We start from the raw sequence: 26,722 nt of genomic DNA, 5'->3' as shown, positions 1-26,722 counted from the left end.
CCGTTCATGTTCATAAACATGCACAGACATCCTAGCTTTGCCATTAACTCTAGAAGCCAAAACAAAGTCACTCTGGACGGTAAGCCTTACTCGCCTTCCTTTAGAAACAGGATGTAAATCAGTGACCAACACTCAAAGCAATGTATATAGTCCAAAATGTGTGTGTCGCATTAATCAGCTGCTTGAGAGAAGTGATATACCAATTTAATTTTCTGAGAGTCCCTCCTGAATTAGTACTCTGCTTCGTCTGGTGAAAATAAAAGCACAATTCATTCAAGGAGGTGAACTTTCATTTATTGGGGTGTATTTTTATAAAGAAAAACTTTAGTTCCTGGGGATAACAGGGTTTTCCCCCACCCAAAGCCAGTTGAGGTGAATTTAATCATCAGAGAATTTTATTTTCCATTTGTCCTTCCAGCAGCTAGAGGGCACAAAAGAATGCTTTTACCTTGCTTTCCCTCTCTCTCTCTCTCTCTCTCTCTCTCTCTAACTGAGTGGGATTATATAGACTCAGAAATAAACAAAAATACAGGGGATGCTGGCGGATTTCACTGCAACTTACTTCCGCGGATGTTAATTTTTCATATTTTCTTTCTAGCAGGGATCCAAATTCCACACGACACTACTCCGTACAAGCGAAGCACAGAAACTTATCTTCCTAAAATAAAGAGTAAATCCCAGAGAAGGAGAAACTCACACTCGGGCACAAGGATCCCAAGTTTGGCCCCTCGTTCCGTTGCTGAACTATTTTGTAAAGCCCTTTGTTCAAAAGCAATATAAACACATGTTTAACCTTTATCGTTCCAGCATCTTAAATATTAATGTCGGTTGTGATTCTGCATTAACAGCATCTATTATTTTTGCGCTAATAAGAGGCTTACAAGAATAAACATGAAAGTCTCGGAGCAACCTTCCTGTCAATTAAGAAGCAGTCAGCAGTCCTTCAAATGAACAGTTCCAGCGGATCTCGGCTACTGGAATCAGAGTGGAAATGCATGCTTCAAGAGCCACAAAAGAGGCTCCGGCCCATGACTAGGTTTTGCAAGCCATGCCCGACAACCACTCAGACACCCCCATCTTGTAAAGCTAGCTCCTAATACTCAATAGGACAAGGCATTCTTTTTGGACCATTTATTTGAAAGCATAATAGTTTGGCATTTTTCTGCAAGAAACACTAATAAACCGCAGGAGGAGTCGCATCTGTTGCTGGAGTACAAAATGGGTTGGGCCTCAATAGCATAATATATATAAACACTTTTTCCCCCTAATGAACTGTACCACCCCCTTAGGCATAAATGAGTTGGATCTGGATAGAGAGCCATTTGCCAAATTGTAAATTGCCTACATTTATTTTGGGAGTGCACTAAACAGAGTGCTAATTGCCTTGTTTAGCACTTTCCTTTCTTTCATTTCCACTGGTGTAAAATCTTAGTAAATTAACTCAAGGCTTTTATTATGTAGGTAGCATTTGAACAACCAAGAATTAGTGAGGAGGCAGCATGAAAGGGCTGATAAAAAAGGGGTTGGCTCTACCCATAATGCCATTTATATGTCCCTTGAATTAAAAGGATGGAATTAACTTTTAATCCTTGGGCTCTTTAAATAGCTGATGTTAACGCAGAATGTATTACGCAGCCATTTTATTCAAATTTGCTCACTTAAAATGGGTAGAACGTTAACAACCGTGATCGTATGGGGAAAGTGCAGCTAGCTGTATTCATATACACAAGTGTATATATTAAGATTCGTTCCAAATAGCAATTTATGCAGTTGCAGTCAATTGCATAGTCAAGATTTCAGCTTATTGTCAAAGACAAAACACTCCAAAGTCATTAACTCCCACGGCTGTGCGGTAGCCTACGTAAAATGAGTTGGGAGTCTCGGTTGCCATTCTTAATGGACAGGTGTACCTTCAGAAAGACCATCACCAGATTTAGCACGGCACAGAACCGCAGGCTGGGTATTTGAACGTAAAGTATAGAGCCCAAAGAGCCCCCAGGGGCTGAAGGTCTTTTACTCTTACAGGTGGCCTCCCACGGGGGGTTGCCCAGGGAGCGTTGGAATCTTACAGATTCGGTCCTCTGGATGAACAGAGATGTTTCTATTCTCGGTATTCTTGCTTCAACTCTTTTCTTTAGTTGTTGTTGTTTGTTTGTTTCTTTTCCCCCAGCCCATCGTTGAATTCTTTCAAAACCAGAGATGGCCCTCCAATCTTTCCTTTCAAAAGAAAAGACAACCTGTGACAAATGATTTAAAAAGAAAAGCAACAAATAAATCCATCCTCTGGGTTTTTTTCTGTTTTTCTGGGCACTTTTCTCCCTTTAAAAATCATCAACATTGTGTTTAGATCGCAGCCTGGCAACACGAAAAACTGAATGATTAAAAAAAAATGCATTTCGATTCCTTCTTATCATTTGTATTAACCTCCCATGTACGAAACTCTGCAGGTCATTACGGGGAGAGGAGAGAAGATAGTTTCTATGAAGACAAATTCCCCAGCTTTTGAGAAGCTCTACCGGGCCTTTATGTGGGTGCACACTTGCTTTAGAAATATTTTCAGGAGAGATAGTACGTTATAGACGATGCCGAGGGGCGGAGGCTTACTGGTTCTGGATAATCACAACAGAAGAAAGTTTGGGAGTACAGAAAGGCAGTCAGCATTTGAGGTGCTGAACGTCACCGTGAATTTAGTTAGTACGGTAAACTCTGTGCTTGGTCATCTTATTAGCCAAAAAGACAGAGTACGTGTTTTGATTCATACTTCCTAGCAATTCAATCAATATCACAGTAACGTCTTCTCGATAGGTAGTACCTTGATGGTCAAAAACATATCTTGACGTCACGGAGACATGATATAGTAGAATTACTTTTGCTCTTCTGATACAGAACTTGACAATAAAACTCCCCCGTAATAAATATCTGAGGAAAGGCTGAGTGAATGAGAAAAAAATAATAATAATAATACGAGACGCTAGTTTAAGATTGGACCTGGAATAATCACAAATTCAATGGGAGTAATAGTTGTCAATATTATTTAATATTAACCCCCCCCTTCCTCCTACACAGACTTAAAAGCAGCTGGCAGCTTTAGGTATGCACATAATTATAGCAGATGCTCCTAGTATGTATATTACCAGTGGCTTTGTGATGGAACGTATTTGTGACATTTCCAGGCCTGGATGGTTTGCGTCCACTTGAGATCGCTAGCTAGAACGCCACATACTTCTCTGCATGCTATGAGGTCAACCTCACCCTCACCCCAAATTGCGGTTATATAGAATTTTTGCCTGAAATAAGATAGGATTTAATGTATTTCTGAAACTAATTTATTTGCCCAGGAAACAAAATGATGGCTTAACTACTAAACTCTATCTGATTTTTTTTTCCCATTTAAATAGAGAGCATATTTTCAAACGAGAACTGGTAAAGAATGAGATGGGAGAAAGTTGAGAAAGGATATTTTATTTCATTATTTTATTTTAGAGTTGATTTGTTTCTTTTGAGAGATAGAGAGAAAGATAGCGCAAGCAGGGGAGGGGCAGAGAAAGAGGGAGAGAGAGAACCCCAAGCAGGCTCTGCACTGTCAGCACAGACCCCCATGTGGGGCTTGAACTCACGAACCCTGAAATCATGATGTGAGCCCAAATCGGGAGTCAGACGCTCAACTGACTGAGCCACCCAGGTGCCCAGAAAAGATATTTTAGGCTAGGTGACGTATCTTACATCCTTCATTTGGCAGGGGGCCGGGGGCGGGGGGCAGGGGAGGAGGGAGACGGTCATTTTTAAAGGAGTAACTTGATGATAGTTCTGTGAAATAATAGGTCCATATGAAATAACATAGATTTCTCTCAGGTCCTGTGATAATTCATTTATTGACTAATCCTCCATTAGAGCCTCCCCAGGCAGAAGACTGGTCTTCAGATTGCTCCCAAAGACCTAATTCTATGGTTTTCAACCTCAGTGTTTGCTCTCACAGGAGATTTGGCCCAAGATTTCAGAAATGTGAGCTTGCGTTTCCCATGAGCCTTTCACCAAGGGCAGAAGCAAAGACTGGTCATCTCTTCTTTAATTAAAGAAGTAGTCTGACGAACCATAGGTGGTTCCACCATTTTGTTCCACAGCGTTTTTCGGTGTTAAACCATTAGGCAGATAGTCTAAAAAAATTAATCTGTCATCGTCACCTTGTTATTTTAACAAACCACTATTTTTTTTATGGGTTTCATTTTAGTCTTGGAAAAAAAAAAAGGTAGTGGAACTTGTGATTCTCTACCTCTTAGTTTTTCTCGCCATTCTTCTCCCTTCGCTCTGATCTAATCTGTGACACCGTAATCTGTTGTCAGATTAAAGAGGAGCTTTAATGGAAACTTTTCAAAACGATGAGCCACGATTCTTTTGTTCAAAGGAAAAAATGCATTCTTTATAGGTTACTTTCCCAGCCTCCTGAATTTTATGATTCCTGGCTTTAGAGGATTCCTGGTTTTAGAAGATTCATAACTGTGGTGACCTGCCATCCGCTTCCATCTTGAATAAAATTGCCAACTGTTTAATGAGTGTGTTTTTAACTTTACTGGCGAACCAGCCTTGGTACAGGGTGTTTTTAAAGATTCCCTAAAAACTGAGAACAAACTGAGGGTGGATGGGGGGTGGGAGGGAGGGGAAAGCGGGTGATGGGCACTGAGGAGGGCACTTGTTGGGATGAGCACTGGGTGTTGTACGGAAACCAATTTGACAATAAATTTCATATTAAAAAATTAAATCAATCAATCAATCAATCAATCAATAAAAGATTCAGAGCTACCTCAGACAATCAAAATGTTGGAAAACCCAACCAAAAAATAAATAAGTAAATACTTGGTTTGGTTAAGAAGGAAGCTATAAGTGTGACAGTACCGAATTTGAATACAAAAGTGCCGTGCATACATTTTCACAAATACATCACAAATGAAGCATCAGCTTATCAAGCAAACCTTGGTTAAAGGCAGTGCTTACCTATTAGTTAGCTAGATTGCCATCGGTTAAGTTCTCTGGGTTAACTAGCACAGGGTTGGTTTTCCTCCACTGCAGGCATTGGGGACTTGAAACCTTAGCAGGACCTTAGATGCTAATCCGGAGTAAAGCCTGAGGGAGAGCAGGGGTATATATTAGGAGGTTTTGGCCATGATGTTCTTAGACTATGATCAAGGTATCAAAACCAAATATACTCTTATATGTGATTCTGTGGGTTAGAGTCAATACATATAAAGTCCACAATCCCAAAAGTTTTCTGGGACATACCTAACCATGCACGTAGTAGAAAAGATTCTTATACCACAAACTTCATTAAATATTCAGTCAATTGCGCCACGAAACTGGTCTCCAGAGACTGGGCTTAGGCTAGCAGATTGGCTGAGATTATTTCCAAGAATGAGGTGATGAGTTCTCACATAACCTAATTTCTATCTGTGTGATTCACTGCCTATTCTGACTACTAGGTACAAAAGTTCTGTTCACATGTGTTTTTTAAGTATTGTAATATTTTCCATTCTATTCTTGGAGCTAAAGAATATAAACACTTGGTGATTTTTGATAGGATTTATTGTAAAGAGGATCTTTAACTAAATCTGTTGCCTTTCAAGAGTTTACTCTGTTCTTCCAGCAGGAATTCACTGCAAGAGAAAAAAAAAATCTCAAATGAGCAAAGTCCTTAAACAAAATAACTTAATTGAATCATCATTTATAGTGGCATTACTTTAATATCACGTTAAACATTCGCTAATAACCCAACTCAGAACACGAAATGTCATCCAGCCAAATAAAAGTCATATTCATAAGGAGTCTAGTAACATAGAAGAATACTGACTGAGAAAAAAGTCGAACACAATTTATGTATGACATGATCTTGACTCCGTACAGAAGAAAACTACAAAAATAATTAGAAGAGAATGAACCGTGTCAAAACAGTTATTCTGTTTGAGCTGGAAGCTAAGACTGTGTAAACCTTCTCCTTCTCTCACAGGCTTTACTCTGCACTACTTTCATAATGAAACAGAAGTAAAGAACTTGGGGGAAAAGAAGGAATTCTTCCCAGTGAGGGTTCAAACCAGTTTCTTGGTGGAGAAGGGACCGCAGGTAATGATACAGCCTGTATGCACATCTGTCTTTAGCCCGTCACTTCCTCCAACGTCTAGAACAACATGAGAGTCAATGAACCAAATTAGCCGTAGCACCAGAAGCTAAGAGCGGCTCCCTTTGCTGAACTAGAAACAGTGTTGGGACATCTTCTCTATCTTCCTTTTCTCGGGGATAATGGGAGATAGTACATTTCAGATTTGCAGAAATGCTTGCCCTCATATTTCACTTGGGAAGTAACAAATATAGGGAGAAGGTGGTGGTGGGACAGGAAATGACAAAACAAATACAAAAACAGGGGTGCCCGGGGGGCTTAGTCGGTTAAGCGTCCAACTTCGGCTCAGGTCCTGATCTCGCGGTTCGTGGTTCGCACCCCGCGTCGGGCTCTGTGCTGACGGCTCAGAGCCTGGAGCCTGCTTCAGATTCTGTGTCTCCCTCTCTCTCTGTCCCTCCCCTGCTTGTGCTCTGTCTCTTCCTCTCTCCCTGAAAAATAAATAAGCATTAAAAAAATATTTTTTTAAACAAATACGAAGAAACAGAGAAAATAGTGTGCTAAAAACTCGATCGTGCCACGTGAAAAAACCCCAGTCCCACCAACCAATTTCTTGCAAGATTTTAGCTCCCCCATTCCTTTGCTACCAACATCCCCCGTGACTGCCCTCATCTTCCAGAGGGCACAGCCTCATACGCACACTCATTCACATACATTTGAGTGTGCAATCAGCAATTCAGTTGCCTTTAACAGCACGCAGACAGCTCTTTGTGTTTTAAAAGAAATTTCTCAAACAATATTGGAGTGTGAGGCTTACTTAATCCCCAACTCTCTTACTTAATTCTAACCCATTCTCCAAGTGAGGAAGCTAAAGCAGAGAGATTAAGCCACTTTCTGAAGATCACAAAGTCAGCAGTGGAGGCCGGGCCAGAATAAATTCCAACGGTGTTTCCCTGAAGAGATGCCTGTCACTTTTAATCTACACGGTTAGAGTTTTACCCCTTAAGCCGAACATCTCAGCAATATGTAGTAAATGAATATTAGATAGTACGCTCCTTGGCTGGACTTTGAGGTGTTGGGGCTCTCTGCCCACCAGTCGAAAGAAAATTAAGCTTATTTGAAGAACCTGGTCTCTATTAGTAAAGGGTTAAAGACAGATTATGCAAATAAAGATATGGTCGTTTGTCCCCTCCGTTCCTTCTGCGAGCTGCTTTTCTGTTGTTGTTTTTTCTTCTCCTCCAATGGAGAGATTAACCTGGTCCCAATCGAAATGGCAGTCCATATCATACCTTTCCTTTCTCTCACAGCATGGCTAATAACAGCTGGGGCCCGCCAAGCAAGCGTCTTTATTTTTTCTTTATTGTTCCAGACCACACATCCGTGAACCTTCAGCATGTTATGTACTTAACCATGGTCAGGTTGATGTCATTATTTTCTGATTGTCCGGGAGCTCCCGGGGTACTGGCCCATATTGACGGAGAAGGGCTGGCATGCTCTTTGTAGGGTAGCCTTTGAAAAAGAAGCCCCTTGGCCACCGGCATGTTTCGCCCAGAGCTGACATCGCGCCGGGCCCGCTGGTCTGCTTCAAAACACATATCAGCACCAGTTGTGCGCCTTCAGCTTGCTTTTCAATTTGCACACGGTCTTGTTGGAGAAACCTTAGCTGAGCCACAAGCCAATGCTCCACGGAGCAGAGTTTTAAAAGATCTCTGCAAGGAGATGCGGTAGGCACGGGTCACTGTGTGCTTTGTCTAAGTCCCAGCATAGCTATTTGTTGGCTGCCCCCGTCTTTCTCCACTGGTTTTTGGTTTGTTTGTTTTTTGTTTTGTTTTCCTGTGGCCCACGCATATTGTCTAACTAACTAGCTGGCTAGCCTCGAGCAGACAAAACTGGGGATGTGAGCACAGAACGTCCAGAAGAGCGGAGCAAAGTGCTCCCCTGCGCGAGCCATCTCCACACTTGGCTTTTACTCGCCTATAAAAACTGGTCTACTTCTTATCAGCTGAGACTGGAAAGTAAGCAACAGCCCTCGATTGCCTCGGGCTTTGATGTAAGCACCCCTGACTATTTCTGTTTAAACTCTAGTGGATGGAAGATGCCTATAAAGATATTAATTAGCTCAACTTGTCACCAGATGTGGTTCACATTCTCCGAGCCAGCTCCGAAATCCTGGAATTTTTATTAGGCAAGGTCATGTTTATGGCTCTAATTAAAGTCTGAGTCATAAAAGACAGAAGATGACATTGTTTGGGGTGGGGGGGGGAGGTTTGGAGGGGGGGGTGACAGTTTGCTCTTTGTTTATCAACTTTCAGAAATCCAGAAGATTCGTGTTTTAGATTGGTGAGGCATGGCGACTTGGAGAGATTTGGCAAGAGTCTTCTGGGGTGTACGCTCTGAGCAAACTTTTTGAGCTATGCTACAGAAGATGACTGGCCTGTGTCAGAATGATGAGTTACATTTACATGCCGAATTAGAATAATGTCCGTGGTGTAGCCATGCAAAAGAATTCAGTCCTAATTGTTGCCGGACTGGAGACTCATTTATAGGCTATATCATATGCCAACCAGAGGAGTTAATTGTTTATTCAAAATCGGTGGACAATACTTCTTAACTGTCAGGGCGGAGTGGCAGTGAAAAGGGAGAAAATCCCCCAAATACCTTCGGAATACTTTTCTCCAGCACCCCCTTCCCCACCCAACTATTGCTATGCCTTTAGGACTCTTAGAAAATACTTCTGCTAGTTTCTCCCTTGGATGAAAGAAAGGGTAATAGGTAAAATATCTTCAGGTCTACCAGCCTACTTAGGAAAAAATAAAAAAAAAGTCTTAATTTGAAAAAGATCTGAAGGCCAAAATAGCTGTTCAGCTTCCTTCAAAAGCTTCTCTGACCTCCTTTTGAAGTTCCCCCACCACCCCCCCCCCCATCAAACCTGCACACATAATAAGACTGGCCCAATTCTGCTGACGGCCCACACGGCAATCCGTGGTCTGGGGTCCCCAGATGGAATATATCTTCAGCTTGAATCCTCTGATGACTCCATTGGCACCTTCGATTTACAGTTTCATAAGATCCTTGGAGATTTTAAATGATATTCCGAAATATGCTTATGCATTTTTAAAAGACTCTCTTTTCCCATCTGAACTCTTTTAACAAAGGTATTACACTAAGTACAAAAGCTGTCCAATTTTTTCCAACCTTTGGGTTCTTTCTAAAACACAGTCATTTTGTTAGACATTGAAAATGTCTTGATTTAGTTGTCTTGCTATTTTGGGCCTGTCCTGCCCCCTGCAGTGGTAATAAGGGTGGGGATCCCTGCTGGGCCCTGAAGAATACCATTTCACGGCCGCCACAGAGCTGGCGGCTTTTATTTATGGAGCCAAGAAAATGAATGGGTATTAGTGTCCAAACATTTCAACATGCTCCCGCGGCCATGCACAAAAGGGACTGATTTGCAGCAAATTTCCACTTATTTTCCAAAAGTATTTACCTTGCCAGAGCTTGGCTGATCACTATAATGGCATAGCTGAGGGGGGAAAAATGACCATTTCAGAACCCAGTATATATATATATATATATATATATATATATATATATATTCGTGAACCTTAAAAGTGCCCTACTTCTTCTGAATAAAGATAATACCTTTGGTTGCTAGGCTTTTATGGATATGTGGATAAATCCAAGATACTGGGGCCTGGGGTCTGTAGTTCTCATGGCTTTAAACAAGAAAAGACCGCACACAGCCCAAAGAAAGGTAGTTCCCATCAGCAGGCCTAGGCTAGACATTAGACATCATGCTACAGGTGCCCAAGGCCATCTTCACACACTCCCAAAGAGTGAGTCCAACGTTTTAGCGTCCGAAATTTGGTCCAGGAATTGAGGGCTCACATGTTCTATAGCCATATTTGCTATTTGATCTCAGGCTAATTGACGGGTAGGCGGTCCTGAGATGCCGCAAAACCCCTTCACGTTTTTGCGTTGTGGGATCCATTCATTGTGTCAGCAAACACTCGCTGAGCACCTGCTATGGGCCAGGCATTTGAAACCTGCCTCAAAGAGACGTTACTAGTGGCTTCAGATGCGGTTTCCCGCACATTGGAACGCAGCCCCTTTGGAGACGTCCCTACTTCCCCATCCGTTCTCCAAACCCTGTCTCTGAACAGGGCTGCTCCCCATTCTCTAACTAGTGTATCATTTTCTCCCCTCTGGACTTGGCTTCACTCTGCCTCGTACACAAGGAATATCTGTTGCCCCAGATCTACAAACCAAAGTGCCCCCTCCTCAGATTCCAGCCGGGAGACCCATTCTGCCATCACCTGGCTTCAAAGTCCCTAAGGTGGATGTAAAGTCTTGTTTTCTAATTCCTTTTTCATGTTTTACGACTTTTGTGCTTATCTGTGTGCATGGGCTCTTGGATAACGAAGCCTCCGATGGGTAAATTGATGCCAGCAGTGTCACCTAAGCCTTGTACGCCCTCTGCACATGGCAGGTGACCTCTCAAGGGGGCAGTGGAGTTCCTGATGAAAGAATCAGTTTCCATGATCTCATATATTCCACTGTCTGTTCCCTCCACCACCCCGTCCTACTCCACAAGAGGTGAGATTTACAAGTACCAAGAGATGCATAGATTTTCTCCCAGTTCCTCCAAGATTCACGTGTGCTTTAACACTTATGTCCACTGCCCTATGGTTGTAAATCTCTTAGGCGTCCTTCACAATTGTCATCATTTTATAACTCCAGCGTCTATGCAGAACAACACAACAGTCTCAAACTACTCAGGTGGAACCCAACCCTAAACTGTGAAAATGTTGCTCACCATGCAAGTGCAGGAAAAGTGCAGTCAATGATAGAAACAAAACCAGCAATGATTTCAACCTGACTTCCATCAACTACCAGCTGTAGGACTTCGGGCTGGTTACTGAATTCTCTGTACCTCGGTGTCCTCAGCTGAAAAATGGGGATAATAATCATTGCTACCTCATGAAGTCACTGTGGGGACGCAGTGAGTTAACATGCATAGAACACTTAGCACGTAGAAATTGTTAAACCAGCATTCCCAAATATTTCATATTTGGGAACCTGTGGCTTTAATTTCCAAAAAGCATTTGTAGTTTTACTCACAGTCTTTGAGGAGGAGATAATAAACCCCTCCGAGGCATACCTTCTCCGATCAAAGCCGCTTCAGGAAAGAATATTGTTCTGCCGTCCCATGTAACAAGATTATTTTTGGAATGGCTTCTTTCAGCGAATTCTGTCTTGTAGGCCTCTGAAGTCCCAGATGTCAAGGGCTTTCTAGTCGAGACTCCCTGGTTGGGCCACTCTTCTTGCAACCGGGTCCGCATTACAAGCTACCAAACTGCCAAAAGGCCTTACGCCTTTAGATCGCCAACGGGCCCTCCATAGACCAACCATTGGCTTTGCCAACCCACATGCTTTTCTGAAGCATCTGTCTTGGCTCCTGGACTCTTTCATGAAGAAAGGCGTCCTCCTCCCAGGTATTTATGTGATGGCCAGAGTTCCACGGATTTTTGTTTTGTTGTGTTTTACTAACAGGCCAGATTGGCGATTCTAGGCCAATGGTAGCAGTAACAGGTGACATTACACCTCTTACCTCCCCTCCTTGGCCCAAACTTTTTCATATGTCCTTCTAGCTGTCTTTCTCGTTTGGGGTCTGGTCTTGGCACATTTGGCCAACCAGTCACCAACGTCCAGTAGGTCAGCTTTTCTCGATGCCCACTTTTCCCTTTTGAGGAACACATTCCTGAACGAAGCCTGATAAGGAACCTGCACACGGCCATCTTGTCACAGTGAACAGAGCTAGTGACACAACAAAGAGACACAGTTTCATCCTCAAGAAGCTCACAGGCCGGGGGAGGCCCGGGGGACCCAGTTGATTGAGCAACCAACTCTCGACTTTGGCTCAGGTCATAATCTCACGTTGCGTGAGTTCAAGCTCAGCATCAGGGTTGTCAGCGTGGAGCCTGCTTGGGATTCTCTCTCTCTCCCCCTCTCTCTCGGCCCCTCCCCCACTCACTCTCTCTGTCTCTCCAAATGAATAAATAAGCTTGAAGAAAAGAAAGAAAGAAAGAAAGAAAGAAAGAAAGAAAGAAAGAAAGAAGCTTACAGGCTAGCACAGGAAATATATATAGAAAAAAGTAATTACTGGAGTACCCGGGGGGGCTCAGTAGGTTAAGCACCTAACTTCTGCTCAGGCCATGATCTCTTGGTTCATGAGTTTGAGCCTCGCATCAGGTTCCAGGTCAGAGCCTGGAACCCGCTTCAGATTCTGTGTCTCCCTCTCTTTCTGCCCCTCCCCCACTCATTCTCTCTCTCTCTCTCTCTCTCTCTCTCTCTCTCTCTCTCTCTCAAAAATAAACACTAAAAAGATTTTTTAAAAAATAAAGAAATACTCTATAGATAGGTAAGTACACAACTACATGTGGGCACTGAAACATGTCTACCCAGCGTGTGTCAGAATGGGGAAGGAAGAGAAGGGGTGGGGAAAAGTGGATAAGGAGAAGAGGAAGAAAGAAAGAACAAGGTAAAATCTGAATCTGGGCATGTTTTTCTTTGGGAAACTCTGTGAGAAGCAAAATTAAACAGGTTTCCTTATTACAGGACTTCTCAGAGCCTTGAAATTGTGACTATTATGCTATCCAAGACTTTTTTGGCAAACAAAACTAGCCTGTTTTTTCCTTTTATTTTCCAGGTTTACCTGCTGACCTCTTAGGAAAAATAAGTATTCTACTGGATCTGGTTGGAGAAACCCTACACTGGGGAGATTTTGATGGTTATGAGGAAGATTGATGAGTTAAGTTAGATAAAGTGTTTAGATAGAAGCTTACTATCATTGTATTATTATTATTATTATTATTATTATTATTAATTATTATTATTGGAACAGCAGGGAGACTCATCAGTTCCCCTGGGGGCCAGAGTTGGCTCAAGAAATCCCTGAATTAGTTTTTTGACTCCAGAGTTAGATTTTCCAGGCAGAAGAGGCACACCAGGCAGAGGAAACAGCATAAGCAAAGATCCAGGGACGTTAAGCCAGTGGGAAATCACAATGATGATTACACAAAGTACAAGCTAGCTGTTTTTTACATTGTTGTTGTTTTTTTTAATTTTTTTAATGTTTATTTACTTCTGAGACAGAGCATGAGTGGGGGAGGGGCAGAGAGAGAGACTGATGAGTCTCCCTGCTATTCCAATAATAACAATTAATAAGAAGAAGAAGAAGAAGAATACAATGATAGCCTGCCAAAGCAGGCTCCAGGCTCCGAGCTGTCAGCACAAAGCCCGACGCGGGGCTCGAACTCACCAACTGCGAGATCGTGACCTGAGCCGAAGCTGGACGCTCAACCGACTGAGCCACCCAGGCGCCCCTTACGTTGTTTTGAAGAAATGCTCTCAGCGTGGGTCAGATTTTTCAATACGTATCAACCGCCTGCATCCACATTGTGCCGCTTCTTATACTTTGTAACTGTTCAAGCATTTTGCTGAACTGAAAAACTGCAGTAATTTCTCTTCCTCTCCCTTCCCCTCTCCCTCTTCTCTCCCCACCCCCTCCTCCATCCTGAAATGACAGAAATCAACTGATGAGACACGGACATCCTGCTTACCTTTAGTGCCGGAGATACTAAGATTGACAGAGCCCCTGGTCGGGGGCAGATGGAATGAGAGAAAAAGAATACATTTAATAAAGCATCAATATGGAACCAATAAGAGTCGTAACTATTCAACAAATGGTACTCACTTTTTGAGCTGTTCTCACACGCCAGGCGCTGAGCTACGCCCCCCCCCCCACACACACACATAAGGCAATCCCCACCAGTGAGGTGGTCCCACTTTACAGATAAGGAAACTGAGGTTCCTCCACGCTAATAAAATTGCCTGCGTCACACAGCTAGTGAGTGATGGAATAAGGACTTGAAAACAGACCGTACAAACTTCAAAATCCAGGCTTTAGCCCTCAGCTGCATCACTGCCTCCAGGAGCTTGTAAAAAACCCAAGAACATGACATCCACGGAACAGCTCCCTGGCCGACAGCATTTTAATAAACAAGGAATCCTTTGAGTTTTTTATGAGAGTCAAAATAGATTGGCAGGAAAAAAGTTACATTCCCAACTCAGCCGGAAGAAGACTGATTAGGATATTTACATCTCCGGATGCCTCCCTGAAGGTTAGAGACCAGTTGTAGAAGGCCCAGGTGGCTGCCCAGGCTCCGGCATTTATTTGGCGATTTGGTGCCTTAGCCTCCTTAAGCCTCAGTTTCCCCACATGTAAAATGGGAAAAACAACTTCCTTTCTGCTTATTTTTGAGTTGCTGAGACGATTAAATGAATTTAAATACAGTGTATGAAAGTAGAGGCTAATATTAGTTACAAACGTACTCTGAACTTGCTAGATGACCAGTCTTTCTCTGAAATACCTAGTTTGGTTACTTTTCTTCTTTCGTTGACATTTTAGCGTTAAAGAAACTCTACATAGAGTCAAATTAAAAGTCCTCCCAACCGGAATATTCTGTCTGGGAGCTAACTGGCTTCTGAGTTTAGTTATTTCTATCTTCATTCAAATTAGTATTATTATGAAATATTTCAAAGACACCAAAAAAAAAAAAAGAAAATATTAGGGCAAACGACCACATACCCACCTGATCTCATCATTTTTCCATTTTGCTTTAGTCTTTTATGCCACAAAAATAAATAAATAAGACATCATCAGTAGGTCAAGGCCCCTTGTGTGTTTTCCCCAGATTCACTGCTGTCTCTTCCCTGCCCAGAGATCATCACCGTCCTGGGGTGGTTCTCTTATTGCTACACAAATTTATATATTCTTCTCACCATACATTTTTACATTTTTTACTTGTGCTTTAAATATGAATTTTGGGAGAGAGATACAGGGCGAGTGGGGGAGGGGCAGAGAGAGAGGGAGAGAGAGAATCCCAAGCACTGTCAGCGCAGAGCCCAGTGAAGGGCTCGAGCTCACCGACCGACCGTGAGATCATGACCTGAGCCGAAGTCTAGAGTCTGGCGCTTAACGACAGAGCCACCCAGGCGTCCCGATACAATGAATACTCTTATGCTTGTCTCCCTGGGCTCTTGTCGGACCAGATCTCCAGGGCAGGGGTTCTCAGTGTGGTCCTGAGACCAGCACCACCGGCATTATCTGGGAACTTACCCCTCATGCAAATTCTAAGGTCACAGGAGCAGAGTGTAACAAGCCCTCCAGGCGATCACGATGTAAGCTAAATTTTGAGAACTGCCCTTCCAAACCCAGAGCTGAAAGTGGTTGGAAGCAAAGTCTTTGATCTTACGTCTTTGATTTTACTGAGTATTGCCCATTCTTCAAAGAAATGGTTCTTTTTGCTCTAGATCCTCACCAAAACTTTGTATTGGCTTTTTGAGTTTCGAACATCGGCTGGCTGCGATAATAGTTGTCCTCTTGTGATTCTAATTTGCATGTCCTTGATCAGAACATAAGGGTAAGCATCTCGCTATATGTTTATTAGTCACGCATGTTTTCCGGTATATCGTTAGTCCGTTTTCCCATTAATTTGATTTTTTTTTTGATTTGCAGGATTTTCCGATTACTCTAGACAATAAGCCTTTATTTGGTCGGAGAGGTTGCAAAACTCTTCTAATGTATATTTTCTAAACATTTTTACACTACCTTTCACCTCGTGATATTTTTATTTTCACGTGGCCAAATTTATCAACATTTTCTTTTATTTTTATACCTTGTCATTTAAGAAATTTAAGAAAGCATTCTCTATCTGAATATGTTAAGATATTTACCTATCCTTTCTTCCAAATAGTTAAAGTTTTGCTTTTTAAATCCTTAACATACCTAGAATTGACTTTTGTGAGCCTATTTAATGTTTTTATTTAAAAAAAAAAAAAGATCCAGTACTCATTTTTGAATTATTCTTTTTCTGCCACGAATGGACAATATCAACCTTGTTATATGTAATGTTTTCATACATGCATTAGCCTGTTGCTAAGTTCTATACCCTATTCCGTGGGTTGTTTTCTACCTCTATATCGATTCTATATTGTCTTTCTTTTTTTTTTTCTTTTTTTTATTTTAACGTTTATTTATTCTTGAGACAGAGAGAGACAGAGCATGAATGGGGGAGGGGCAGAGAGAGGGAGACACAGAATCGGAAACAGGCTCCAGGCTCTGAGCTGTCAGCACAGAGCCCGACTCGGGGCTTGAACTCACGGACCGTGAGATCATGACCTGAGCCGAAGTCTGATGCTTCACCAACTGAGCCACTCAGGTGCCCCTATATTGTCTTTCTTATTACACTTTTTTCCTCAATCGATATTAGTCAAAGTTTATTTTTTGATTAATTCTATTTTTCTGGTTTTCTATTTCATTAATTTCTAATTTTATCTTTCCATCCTTCTATTTTTCTTACTTTACTGTTCTTTGTCCAAATTGTTAAGCTGAATGCTTAGCTAAATAACTTTCAGCATTTATTTTTTATGATGTAACGCCTCGAGCCACATATTTTCCTTTAAGTACTGCCTTATCTGATGCCCATGCAATTTGATCTTTACTATTTTAGTGTTCACATCTAAATATATTTAAATTTCCTTTATGCTTTCTTCCTGTCCCCATGAATTATTAAAGGATTGTTTTGCATATCCCAACATGTGGGGATCTTTGACTATTTTTTTCTTTGTTTTTTTTCTTTGTTTTTTTTAATGTTTATTTATTTTTGAGAGAAAGAGAGTGTGAGCAGAGGCGGGGCAGAGAGAGAGACACAGAATCCCAAGCAGGCTCCAGGCTCTGAGTTGTCAGCACAGAACCCGACACGGGGCTTGAACTCGTGAACCGTGGGATCATGATCTGAGCTGAAGTCGGACACTTAACCAACTGAGCCTACAGGTGCCCCACTATTTTTTTCTTAGTCATCTCTAAATTATAGCATTGATCAGAGAACAGGTATGTTCTTTGTGATATTAACCATTTACTTCTTACTGACATTTACTATCTTGCCCAAAACATGGATACTCTTGATAAATGTCTTGTATAATTAAAAAAAAAAAAAAGTATGTTCTCCAGTGATTGCATGAAAAATTCAATATACTCCCTTTTCTTTCCTAACTGCACACTTTATAATTGAATGCCTCCATCCTTTCATATGTAAAAGCAAACCAAAATAATCTCTTTAAGTGAATGTAAGAAGCCACTGATTATAAGGTGAGCCATTATGTAATCTACCACTAAGAAAGGAAATACACTGACAATTACTTTTTAAATCATAAGATATATCCTGATTTCACAGATTTTAAAATATGAAAAAATAAAAATAATTCTTTTGCACTTAACTTCAGAATCCACTTGCAAGATGTTTCTTTCTGTTCTTATTATCCCCTCAATTAGCTTGTAGGTTTCTGGACTTTTCCTACTTTTAGGCAATTAACACCATAAGCAATTCAGTGTTGAGAAGCCTGTCTTCTTCTTTCTTTGAGAATTACTCTTGATCGTTTGATGTGCTGCGTTAGGTATAGGTATTAATTCTTAATCTTCTTTCTTTAGTCTTCCTAAGGGGATCCAGGAATTCTATAGCATCAATATTTGCCATTCTGTAAACTGCTCATGAAGCTATTTATTATTTATTTATTTATTTATTTATTTATATTTTCGAGAGAGAGAGTGAGCAGGGGGGAGAGGGGCAGTGGGAGAGAGAAAGAGAGAGAGAGAGAGAGAGAGAGAGAGAGAATCTAAGCAGGTTCCACACTCAGCACAGAGCCCAACGTGGGCTTGATCCCACAACCCCAGGATCATGACCTGAGCTGAAATCAGGAGTCCAGTGTTCAAATGACTGAGCCACCCAGGCCCCCTTACTCATAAATCTTTAAATCAGTTGTGGGTTCTTTTAACCTACACTTTAGTCCAATGTTTCCGATTTTCTATATTTACTCTGTCCTGAACTTCATCTGAGTTCCCATACTGTAATGGCTTGTCTGTATTGTCACTACACCCCCGGTAATATTCTCTGATGGCCTTGATGGACATCTCCAGGACCGTGTCCCACAGCCACCCCCACATCAGCTTCCAGCAACCCTCCAGCCCCAAGAGTATTTGCATCTCTTGATCCCAATGGTCTTGGTCTGCATCAATCCTCAACAAAGATCTCCCATTCTAAAATAACCAATTATCCTTTTTCTCTCCCTCACTGTCTTCCTTCCTTGTTCCATATGCAGGCCCTTTGTTTTCAACTATCCCAATTCTGTCTACAATTCATTCCATCAGTCTCCCAGATGAGAAATCATGGGGTGATCACTTATCCGTCTTAATTCCTCAAAGATTTACCGGTAACTTTGAACACTAGCTATGGGCCAGGCACTGGACTGGGTATTTTAGCACACATTACAACACCTCATATCAACTAGCCCAAGGAGTAGGTATTATTATTATCATTCTCATTTTACAAGTGAAGAAACTAAGGCTCAGACAGAATGAATAAGGGCACAAAGCTAGTACACAGTAGAACCAACCAGTAGCTAACCCAGGTCTCTCTAATCCTAAATACATATCACCTCCCACTCATCCTTATGTTCCATCTACCTAAAATCCTCTTGATTCTTTACATCCTTTTCTTGACTTGCCCTTACACTTTGCTATCATTCTTATCCAAAATCCCAACCCATTTTCTGGCTTGTTCAAATTCCTAATTGTATAGTCACTGTATATATATATATATATATATATATATATATAGACTCAACATGTCCTTATCAAACAAACTTCTTAGCTAATCATTTCTTTCATTAAAAAGTTACAGAACAAACCTACACATGAATTCTTGTGATCTTCAGTATTACATCCAGAAGCTTCTTCCTGGCTTTCGAAGTCCCCCACAATCTGGCCCTGCCCCACTCATTCTCTTTATTGTTTAGAGCTCCTTGCATCTTCTGGTTCCATTCAGACAGCTCTACTTGGAATATTTTTTTTCTAAGTTTATTTTGAGATAAAGAGAGAGCACAAGCGGGGTGGGGGGAGGGGGTGGGGCAGAGAGACACAAAGAGACAGAGAAAGAGAACCCAGTGCAGACACGCAGTGCAGAGCCTGATGTGGGGCTTGATCTCACCACCATGAGATCATGACCTGAGATGAAATTCAGAGTCCACCACATCAACTGAGCCAGCCAGGTGCCCTATACTTGGTATCTTTTAAACTGGTCTTAGATATGGGAGATGTTTCCATTCTTACCTAACTTCTTAAGAGTATTATGTTAGAGGTGAAAGGGATGAGAAAAATGAAGAATCAGATATAAGATACAATATCTACAGATTTTGGTAATTCTGCATTATTTCCCTATTCCTTATCTTGCCTGGGATTGGTGTACCTACTCCTGAGTGTCCATTGCCTTTTTCTTCTCTTTACTTGATTTGTAGCAATGTGTGTGTGTGTGTGCGTGCATGCATTTAAGACAAGTCCTATGATGTCATATCATATACATCAAATATCACACATACTGACCTTCTTGGTTAATTCTTTAGGCCCAAAGAAGTCACGGAAGCAGAACTGTTTGGAATTGTCCTTTGACCACCTTGAATGATTCTGGATGTTACCAAGAACGACATCTTAGAATACAATCTCTTAGCACCTCAGCCCACATTGGGCTCAGTCACTCAATCCTTCATTGAAGTGGGTGAGGTTCTGTTTACCAGTGAAGGGCAAGCCTTCAATGGTTCCAGTTCTGGAGCATCTAACTTCAAATGTGACTCAAGGTGGCAGCCCAGAATGGACTTCAAATGCCACATTTGAAGTCATGGCAGTGTATGACTTCAAATCATATATGGGAACAAAGCTTGAGTCTTAAAAGAAATGCTCATTTAAGTTTAATTGTTTTCATGAGTAGCAGAGATTGTGTTCACCCTTTATTAGAGCCAAGGGAGATTTCCAGATGTAATTGGCTATACTACAAAGAGGAATTACCCAAAACTGGTTGGAAAGGAAGAATAATTCTTATGTCCTATGTAGGGAGCAGAAAATGCACTACAAATAAAATACAGAGAACTGAAATTTATTTCTAAGTCCGTTTCTAGGCAGTCTCCATGTTTCATTTGCAAAAGTATCTTTAAGGAAGTCTCTAGTTCTATCATATTGTGATTTTTACTTACTAGCTCTTTTCATTATTTTAAAGGCAAGCATAGTCATTCAAATTCCCTTTTCCCCACCCAAAAATATTTCTCCTTGCCTCTGAGAAATATTAAGTATAATCTTTTTTTTTAAAGTTTATTTATTTTTGAGAGACAGAGAGAGAATTAGAGTGCAAGCTGGGGAGAGGCAGAGAGAGAGGGAGAAGCAGAATCTGAAGCAGGCTCCAGGCTCTGAGCTGTCAGCACAGAGCCCGATGCAGGGCTCGAACCCACAAACCTTGAGATCATGACCTGAGCTGAAGTCAGATGTTTAACCAACTGAGCCATCAGGCGTCCCTATTAAGTACAAACTTTGACTGCCAAGGTTCCTTTAGATGTTGGAGTTTCTTCCTACGTCCAAGGCCATCATGAAACTCTGGATATCTTATATCACTCTGAGCTGGACATTATGCAGAACGTGCAGCCTACCTTACCTATGCCTTGGGGATAGAACTTTCACTAGAAGAGGGTTTCCTGATTGCCTCCTATCAGGAAGCAAATGTTGATATTGCCACTATCAAGCATGGTAGTGTTCGAGCTTACTAACCTTTGAAAAATTACTACGAATCTCATCTTGAGCTCTAGCCAGACACTGGGAAATTCTTATACCTACCCTGCTACCAGAAGGTCATGTAATGTTACTGAAGAGGAACAATGTTCATGAAACAACAGGTGGTGATTATATTCATGGATGAAACCTAATGTGGAGAGCAAGATGAAGATTTAAATTCTAGTTCTGACGCTGGTACAAACTGGTTTTGTTGCCTGGGGTAAGAAACCAAATTTCTCTAGCCTTCTATTTTTCATCTGTAAAATATGGACACTGATTTTATTCGTGGATTTTCAAATGCTATTTTAACCAGTAAAACCTTTGTTTGACTATGTATTTGTACCTGTCTGATATTTACTAGATCCTCTGGAGACTTCAATAAAAGTCATGCATCTGGGGCACTTGGGTGGCTCAGTCGATTGAGCATCTGACTCTTGATTTCAGCTCATGTCAGGATCCCAGGGTCATGGGATCAAGCCCTGTGTCCTTGCTCAATGTGGAGCCTGCTTGAGATTCTATCTACCCCCTCTCCCCTGCTCGTGCCCTCTCTCTCTCTCTCTCTCTCTCTCTCTCTAAAACTCTAAAACAAACACACAAAAACCATGCCTCTTTAAAGGATGTATATCAGAATCCCACAAAGGAATCTCTTTTGTATACAACAACCAAAAAATGATAACAATATCTTCTACTAAAGTTTTGGTTTTAACATCAATTAATGCCTGTTGAGCTTATGTATGATACACAAAAAGATTGGCTCTTCTGGACTGCCATTGTTAACTGCTCTTGGAGCAAAGATTTGTCAGAACAAGGTCAAAGTCAACCCTTTTCTAGTTATGGCTCTTGGATTCCTAATACAATGGAGAAGGGGAGTATGTGGTTGCTTTTATTCTATGTATATATTTATTTTATTATATACTGTATATTTTATATATTATATTATTTATATATTTTTTCTATATTTCATATTCATATTATGACGTGTATTTTACATCTTATACATGTTATATATATTTTATTGCATATGTATTTACATTTGTAAACTCCTGCTTCAAAAGTGATTTAATTTCAGAGGTCTAGAAATCATAAGTCTCTCATCTTTAACTTCCCTCAACTATTCTTGATAGCCAGACTACTATTTCAAGAAGTCTTACTTCAGTGAACTAAACACTTGATTGGTCTTAAAGAGTTAATTCAAGTGCGATTAAAAAAAAAAAAAAACTTGGGGCGCCTGGGTGGCGCTGTCGGTTAAGCGTCCGACTTCAGCCAGGTCACGATCTCGCGGTCCGTGAGTTCGAGCCCCGTGTCGGGCTCTGGACTGATGGCTCGGAGCCTGGAGCCTGTTTCCGGTTCTGTGTCTCCCTCTCTCTCTGCCCCTCCCCCGTTCATGCTCTGTCTCTCTCTGTCCCAAAAATAAATTAAAAAACATTGAAAAAAAAATAAAAAAAAAACTTGTATATATTAGTGTATACATTTATGTACGAGTTAATGTATGAGTTGGTACCTTCAAGAACTTGTCATAAACACTAGAAGGACACACAAGCTACAAATGAAGACATTACATCCCCCTTTAACTCAAAATTCTTTTTGAAAACAAACATCACCATGATTCTTAAATTTTGAAAGTCATTTGTAAGCAGAATTCTTTTTAAATATTATTTTTATTGGGGCGCCTGGGTGGCTCAGTCGGTTGGGCATCCGACTTCAGCTCAGGTCACGATCACGCGGTCCGTGGGTTCGAGCCCCGCATCGGGCTCTGTGCTGATGGCTCAGAGCCCAGAGCCTGCTTCGGATTCTGTGTCTCCCTCTCTCTCTGCCCCTCCCCTGCTCATGCTGTCTCTCTCTGTCTCAAAAATAAATAAAAACATTTAAAAAGAATAATTAATAAATAAATAAATATTATTTTTATTGATGTTAGGGAAAAAAAGAATGTCTAGGATGTGTCTTATGCTTTGCCCTTTCTTTCGGATGTTTGTTACGCTGGCCTGCTGAATAAATATCATCACCATCGTCACCATTATTTTCTGTAGTAAACACAACAGTGAAGAAAGTGGCCAGCGTTTAAGTTGGGCAGCATGATATTGTACCACTGGTTTTAGTCTTTCCGTTACTATTCTACTGAGTGCTATCACTGTTATCTTTTTGCAAAATGTATAGAAAGCCTAAATTGTTGATTGCACGCTTTTTGATCCAACCATTTCCCTTATAAAAAAATTAATGCCCAGGCAATAAACATTGACTGCACAAAGGTGAATCAAGGAAGACATTAATCACAGAATTATTTGTAATAGAGAAAAATTGAAAACCACCCAAATGTATAACAATAACAGGTTAATTAAGTAATTAACTTAAGGTATAACCATATGTTGGAATAATCTGTAGATATTAAACACGGATGTTGCTGGACAATATTTAGTGACATGGAAAATGTTTACTATATATTAAGGAAAAAAAGGTCATAAAATCACATGCACAGTTGATGTCAATGCTGTTCAAACATATCTTACATCTTTACACTCATGTTGCGTGAGAAGGGAGGGGGATGGAAAACAAGAATGGAAAAGGAATGGACATAGAAAAGGTTATAATTGGGTAGTAGGTGGGCAGTTTATTTTTAGGCTTTTTTAAATTTTATAATCACATTTCCAAATAGACTTTAAAAGACTTTAAATATATTACTTCTATATGTAAGCATATAATAAGCATTTATTATATGTTACTTATTTATTTATTACTTATTACTTATATATTACCTACTTATATAAGTAATGTGTGAATACATTCTTGCTTTAAAAACTTCAAGTAATTAGGGGTGCCTGGGTCGCTCGGTCGGTTGAGTGTCCAACTCTTGATTTCAGCTCAGGTCATGATCCCAGGTCTTGGGTCCCAGGGTCTATGCTAATCATGGAGCCTACTTTAGATTTTCTCTCTCTCTCTCTTCCTCTCTCTCTCTCTCTCTCTCTCTGCCCCTCTCCCCTGCTCACTCTCTCTCTCTCTCTCTAAAAAATAAAATGAGAAATAATTGTTTAAAAACGTCAAGTGATCATACACAATAGAATATTATGTAAAAATTCCCCTTCCCAAATCAACTTTGCCTTTTTTCTTTCAAAACCTTTTCTCTGGATTTAGAAGCATGTATCATTACTTATAGATACACAAAGGTTTGCTTTCTTAATTATATGGAGTCCTACTGCATATATGGTTTTGCAACTTTATTATTTTTAACAATAAATTTAAGAATCTTTCTATATTAATGCATGAAGAGATACACCATACTTTCAAAATGCTGATGAATAGTCCACAGTATAGAATTACCATAATTTCTTTAAGCATTAGTCTACTGATTGATGTATTAATTATCTATGATTGAGTAACAAATTGCCCCCAAATTTCCCAGCTAAAAGCCATAAACATTCATTATCTCAGTTCCTGTGATTCAGACACTCAAGCGTGGTTTAGCTGGCCCCTGCGGCTGAGGGTCTCACAAGGGCAGCATTCATAGTTTTGACCAGACCTGCCGTTGTCTCCGGGCTCATCCACCTCCTGGCTCCCTCACATTACAGTTGGCAAATCTCAGGTCCTTCCTTGCTGGATGTTGGCCAAGGTCATCACTTCCTTGCCCCACATTCTCTCCAAAGCGTGGCTTGCAACATGGTAGCCAACTTCTCTTGGAGCAGGCAAGAAGAGCAAAAGAGAACCTGAAAGCAAAAAAGAATAAAATGAAATAAAATAAAATAAAATAAAAAAATAAAATAAAAGGCAAAGTCTGAACCCTAATCCTGGAAGTGCCATTCGATACTTTTGCCACATTTGAGTTCTTAAAAGCAAGTCACCAGGTCCTGCTGACTCGCAAAGGGCGGGGATTCCATAAGGACATGAACACCAGGAGGCAGCCATCACTGGGAGCCATGTAAACAGCTGTTGTACACAATGGGCTCGTTTCCATTTCTTAATCTTGACAAACAATATGATTATGCAGACCCTTGATATGCACATGCTTGTGCAAATATATGGATATTTCTTTAGGTTGGATATCTAGAAAAAGAATTACTATTCATAAAGTATATATATGTAAAGTGTTGACAGTTATTATTCTGGTATTCTCTAAAAGGGCAGTGCTAATTTAATTTCCCACCGATTCTGAATAAAAGTGACTCCTTCTCCGCTCTACAGCTAAGAATATCACACCCGCCTTTTCCTTAATACTTTGTTTCTTGTTGGGTAAAGCAGCATTTTATTATCTTAATTTACATTTTCTTGATTACTGATGAGATTCGATTTAAACATTTCCCTCTCAGTGAATCTTTTCCTCACCAAATCTTGTGTGTGTGTGTGTGTGTGTGTGTACTCTTAACTATTTGAAAGAGCCAGCCTAGAATATTCCAAGCAGAGGGAGTATTTCTTCTCATCTTGGTCTGTTGCCTGAGGCCAAAAGAACTGTACAGAGAGGGCCTGAGGAATCCTTAGAGATTGTGGGACTAGACTTTAATCTGAATTAACTTATCTCCCTTCTTCATGCCTGTCTCCAAAATATCTCAAGGATACAAAGCATGAGGGAGAATGATGGAGATGAAGACTTAAGTAACAAGCAGAAATGGTCACAAATTCAAGAAATTTCATGAAGAGAAAGGAATCTGATAAAAGGATTTAGGACCCTTTAAATTTTTTTTAATTTTTTTTAAGTTTATTTATTTATTTTGAGAGAGAGAGCTAGAGAGCAAGCAAGGGAGGGGCAGAGAGAGAGGGAGACAGAGAATCCCAAGCAGGCTCTGTGCGGTCAGCATGGAGCCCGAAGCATGGCTCAAACTCATGAACTGTGAGATCATGACCTGAGCTGAAACCACGAGTCAGACACTGAACCGACTGAGCCGCCCAGGAGCCCCATCTAGGACCCCTTTAAAATGGAAGGTAGAAGCTATCTCAAAACAGAAAACACTTGAGATGTTTCCTATCCGAACTAAGAAATAGTCTGAATGCCAAGGTTAATGATGATTCTACCAAAAAAAAATGTATTTTTTAATATAGTACAGAAACAAAATAAGAGGCACTTTCTGGATTAACTACTAGCCTCCCTTTAGAAAGTTACCAATGTCTCATGTTATTCAGTGCCCAGGAATCAAGAGGACATTTAAACAAAGTGAAATATCTTTCCTCCTCTTTCTTCTTTTTAAGTATATTCAAATTTGGCCAATGATTGAAACATACAGTCAACCTCATTCAAGATTCTTCTTTTCAATCATCAGAAGTGAAATACATGTAAACTTCACATATGAAAAGGTTTCAATCCTGTCATGTTAGCAAAAAGGAAATTCAGATTTTTCTTTAGGTTAATAATTACCTTTATGTGGCAGTGGCCTTACATGCCATAGCATTAATTTCGCAGTAAATTATAAACTGCAGGTAAATAGAATTATGTTGCTTTACCAAAGTGTCTAACCTGGCAAGACCCTAGTTTTATGAATAGGTTTTCATTTTGTCACTTTCAGGGTGTTTCAGATTTAAGAAATAGAAAAAGAAAAAAACCCACAAAAACACAACTGTTGAGAGTGACAGAAGGGTGGAGAGAGGAATATTTTGCTATGTACCATTACGACTTAATTCTGGCATCTTCTCCCAAGTGTTTGCTAAGTAAGCCTTGCAAAGAGACTTGCTCTGTGCAGGGCATGCCCCAGAGACAGAGAGAGACTCAAGGCACGGACTCTAAGTATCAGATAACTCCCTCAACGGGTAAGAGATTATCAAGATTCCTGGGTGGGTCAGATGATCTATTTTTGCCCACATGATCAAAACCATCTTTAAAGAGAATCCTTTCCCTATAACTAAGGATAATAAATGGGGTTTAATTATCTATTTACCCATCAAGTGCTTATTGAGATTCTATTATGTACCTCACCCATTGGCGTAGGCTGGAGACC

General features: G+C 40.7%; 1 long non-coding RNA gene across 1 annotated transcript; it reads right to left on the bottom strand.

Moving 5' to 3' along the window:
• Positions 1-765: 765 nt before the first annotated feature.
• Positions 766-5,349, bottom strand: LOC125168373 (uncharacterized). Its single transcript, XR_007153111.1, has 3 exons — positions 5,275-5,349; positions 4,990-5,118; positions 766-2,217 (listed from the first exon to the last, which is right to left on the bottom strand). It is a non-coding gene; the product is annotated as an uncharacterized LOC125168373 (long non-coding RNA).
• Positions 5,350-26,722: the final 21,373 nt, after the last annotated feature.

The sequence above is a fragment of the Prionailurus viverrinus genome, chromosome B3, assembly GCF_022837055.1.
Source record: "Prionailurus viverrinus isolate Anna chromosome B3, UM_Priviv_1.0, whole genome shotgun sequence".
Lineage (NCBI taxonomy): Eukaryota > Metazoa > Chordata > Mammalia > Carnivora > Felidae > Prionailurus > Prionailurus viverrinus.
Note: the sequence above shows the minus strand (reverse complement) of the source record. Positions and strands in the feature narration are given on the sequence as shown.